The sequence below is a fragment of the Galeopterus variegatus genome, unplaced genomic scaffold (assembly GCF_000696425.1).
Source record: "Galeopterus variegatus unplaced genomic scaffold, G_variegatus-3.0.2 Scaffold3748, whole genome shotgun sequence".
Classification (NCBI taxonomy): domain Eukaryota; kingdom Metazoa; phylum Chordata; class Mammalia; order Dermoptera; family Cynocephalidae; genus Galeopterus; species Galeopterus variegatus.
In genome coordinates this window covers 206,683-211,230 of record NW_007729859.1, presented here as the reverse complement: position 1 = coordinate 211,230, position 4,548 = coordinate 206,683, and positions in this window count along the sequence as shown.

Genomic DNA, 4,548 nt, shown 5'->3' with positions numbered 1-4,548 from the left:
TGGCCTTGGTGTTATCAGCACCGCACTCTCCCGAATGAGCCACAGGCTGGCCCACACTTCCACTGTTTTAAGCCCCCCAGTTGGTGGTGACTTGGTAGTGCAGCTGCAGGGAGCTCAAACACTGGCACAACCAAACACCAGCCTTCTGCCACTGACTGTTTTGGGGGATGGGGCTAGCAGCTGCATCGTTTCTGAGATGCTTGTGCTCAGCATGGGCCCCTGGAGGTCTTCAGGCCCCATGTGGCTCACGGCATGATGCCCAACCAGCCCTTCCCTTTCTGTGCACCCCATTCCACCCAGCTTCTGAGAGCCCCATGCTGTCAGGGAGAAGGCAGGGAGCCCTTCATCTACCAACATCTACATTTATGGAGGAATGTCCGCAGGCATAGCACATGCTACCACGAAGCACACTTTTATTGGTAAGTTTATTTTTCAATTTTAATTAAAAAAAAATTTTTTGGCGACTGGGAAGGGGATCCGGCAAAGCACATTTTTAAAAGTAGCCCCCCACCCAGGCTGTCTGGTTAGCTCACATGGTCACAGCATGGTGCCAATAACACCAAGGTCAGGGGTTTGGATCCCAGAACTGGTCAGACGCAAAAAAAAAAAAAGAAAAGTAAAAAAAAGTGGCCCCAACAACCAGCTGGACTAGACGGACAAAGGATCCAGATGGAGGGGTCGGGCCAAGGCGCCAGCCGGATCCCAGCCCAGGATAATCTCCCCAAGACCCAGAACCTCACAGAGGGACCCATGGACTGTGGGCAGTTCCAGGATGCAGTTCCTCCTTCATCCATCCAGGTAAGGGGCGCCACTGGGCTCTGCCCCAAACAGACTTTGGAGGGAGGGGGCCCAGCCCTTTCTGCTGCCCAAGCGGAGCCTCTATGTTGTTTCTGTACCCTTCTCCAGGGCACCCCAACCCCCTCACACCTGCAGCAACTGCAGCAGGCCAGACTTTCTTGGAGAATGGAAAAACTTTATCATGCCAATTTCACTCAATAAAATACTTAGGAATAAATTACAACCTTCCAGATAATCCTGTTTTTGTTAGTGTTGTTTCACATGGAGACCCTGGAGACAGTTCATTTTGAGAGAAGAATGTGTCTTGTAGGTAAATATTACACAAATTGCAAGCATCTTGGAATTTTTAAAAGTATATTTCAATATGTAAATTTGTATATATACAGGTGCTGTAACACCAAGGTCAAGGGTTTGGATCCCTGCATGGGCTGGCCACCAGAACAAACAAAAATTGCTGTAACACCAAGGTCAAGGGTTTGGATCCCTGCATGGGCTGGCCACCAGAACAAACAAACAAACAAAAACTGTATGCAGGCTTTAAACAGTATTTTTCAAGGATGAGAGAATCTAGACAAAAAGTATGACCAGCACCGGCATTTAAGTTTCCTGATTTTAATATTAGTCTGACTTAGCGTCAGTGACCACGCTGCACTGAAACACCAATGGTACAATCTGGATTGTGATTCATTAAGTATCACAGCCCACTTCCCCAGAAGAATGGGCTGGCCATGAAGCTAACGCCGTAAGCAAGCACACAAGCTTCGTCAGTTGCGCGTAGCCTCTTGTACAGACCGCCGTTTAGCAGCGCACAGCCGACAGGTGACCACACTCTCCTGGTCAAGAGGGACACCACGAGCGAATGACCCAAACCTCAGAGGGCAAGCAGCAACCACCAACACTCACCACACTGCACGTGGCTGGCGAGCAAAGCCATACAGCCTGGGCCTGCCCAGGAGCCCCTGAGACCCAGAATAAGAACCACGAGCTTGGCCAGGGCACACCCTGTCATTGCCATTCACAGATCTGAAGGGAGGCGAGGGAGAGTCCCATGCCCCAGGCCCAGGGCGCCCACCCACACCTCTGCGCCTGCCTGGCACATGGGCACTGGCTAGGGCTGCTCAAGGACCACCCCCACCCACCACCTCCTTTAAGACCCCCACTCACCTGCGCTATAGGAAAAATAAAAGACCCAGAAGCTCTAAAAGAAAAGGCTGGTGAATTCAATGATGGGAAAATTAAGTGTCATCAAAGCAAAACACACTACATAGTTTAAAAAAAGACGACAAAACCGGGAGAGACATTTGCCACCCACAGGAGAGGCCAAACTGGCGAAGGATACAAACAAACGTTCTGAGAAAAAGAGGCTCACCCTCGCTCGCAGCCAAGGAGCTGCAAACCAGCCCGCGCCCACCACTTCCCACCTGTGACCCGGGCTGAGGATGTGGTCCCACGCCCTGGCTGCCAGAGGCGCAGGAGGAGACAGACGCGCGCACGTCCTGCTGGCAGAGCTGAGACTGCTAGACTTCTAAGGCAGGCAATTTGGCAACTGCTTTCAAATTTTAAAATTGCGCATCCTCTTTGATGAAGCATTTCTACCTCTAAGAATTTATCCCTGGAAACCCTGGGAGCTTGTGTGCAGAGAGATGTTCACCGCAGTTGGCTTGTAAGAGCAGAAGAGGTGAGACCCGAGACTCTTCGGTGAAAGGGCAGGTGGGAGGCCCTGAGACCCGTTTCATGTGGAAACAGGAGATGGGGAGAAGCTGACAACAAGGGCGGCTCTGGGGAGAGGAGCCAGAGGTCGGGGAATCAGGGGAGGAAGGAAGCCTCATTCCCCAGCACATCTCTCCATCCTTCTTCAGTTCTGTGTCATGGAATGTGCTATTCAGAAAACTAAGCCAGCAGATCAGGAGGGCGCCAGGCGAGCTTGGTGCAATGAGCCCGTGCCCGGCCACTCTCCCTCCTGTGCTGTGTGTGTGTCTGGAAAGCTTCATGTGAAACAGTAGTAGGAGCTATACCTGCACTGGTTGTCACTGAGCATGGACAATGTGTGTGGTGAGGCATGTGGAAAGGCCCCGACAGGATGCAGGAATCAGTGCCAATGCGGGCCTGCCCCGAAGTTGGGCATAGATCAGCAAGTGAGCTGGGTCACGCTGGCCAGGCCCTGTGGAGGCTCCCGCCCCATGCGACTGGCACCCTCAGCTGCTGGGCCCCCGCTGCTCCATCTCCCAATGAACCCGCAAGCCAGCTCTTAAGGGGAGGGCCTCCTCCTGCCACTGCCTCGGAGAAGCCTTCAATCTTTGAGGCTCAACCTGCTCCTCTGGGAAATGAGCAGCGAGGAGGCCCCACTCGTCTAGGGTGAGGGTTGCTGTGTACCAGGAACCACCTGCCCACCTGGGGGTTGCCTCCTGTGAACACTGTCTTCCTCTTGGGGAGCGAGGCCCACTCAGGCCAGATAAAGTGGGGCACTTGCTTCCAACACAGCTTTCTCACGGCCGCTGTGCTGTGCCTTCCTGAGGGGGCCGCTCCTCACTGCCTTGCCCTCCTCAGCCCACGGGGGCTTAGGCCTCCCCTGATCGTGCACATGCCAAGGGTCCTCCTCACCAGGTACTCAGCAAAGGCAGCTCACTGTGAGTATAGCCCCCCAGAGAGGCTGGACAATGCCCAGAAAGGTCTGTGGTTGTCACAACTGGGGTGGGGGGGTGCTCCTGGAATGGAGCAGGTAGAGGTCAGAGGTGCTGCTCAGCACCCTGCAGTGCCTGTGATGGCCCCACTAGAGAATGATCTGGCCCCAAATGCCCACAGTGCCAAGGGGGAGGGACCCTGCTCCAGGGCAAGGCCAAGGAAGCCATCTGAATGAATGGGCACTGGAAGGTATACGGCTGACCCTGCAGTCAGGAAAGACCAAGTGGCCTGAGGCTAACCCTGTGCCTGACCCCACGTCTCTCAATTCCGGCTGAAGGTAGCAGTGGGCTTGGGGCCTAGCAGTGGCTCTGCCCATGTGAGGACAGGACCACCCCACCCCCACCTTACAAGTGAGGAAGCGGAGCCAGATGAGGTGGCTGCTTGAGCGGTCGGTGATGCAGAGCAGCACATGTCGAGGCACTTCCTGGAGGCTTCCCCGAGCGGGACGCAAAGTAAGAAGGGCCTGGGGGTAGCACCGAGCACAAACCCCCCCAGAGTGCTCCCCAGTAGCTGAATTGTCCCCAAGAACAGAGCACTCTGGTTCCAAAAGCTCTTGGCCAAATTTTGACTCCTTCAAGCTCTCACTTATCTTGAAAGACTGGTCCCTGCTGTTTTTATATTTTCTAAGGGTTTTCAATGAACAAAAGGAAATGAAACATCCCAGTGACAGATTTTTATGACTCATACTTGACTGTGGTCTGAATGTGGTCACCTGGATGGTTTATAACAGGGTCTCCCCCAGCACTGGGGACATTTGGGGCTGGACCCCTCTCTGTGGTGGGGCCATCCTGCGGCAGGGCGGTGTCCCTGGCCTCCACCCGCTCCATGCCAGGAGCACCCCCATCGTGACAACCACAGATGTCCCCAGACACTGCTCAGTGTCCTGTGAGGGCAGTCACCCCCAGCCCCTGGGGCAAAGGTAACTCCAGTGGGGGTAGGGAAGCTGCGGCAGCCCACACTTACAAATGGGGTGGTGCTTGCGACCCACAGGGAATATGGAGCAGGTAAGGGGGGAAGGCCCGCCCACTAGAGCCCTGTGGATACCTGTCCTGCCACATGCTGTGCGGA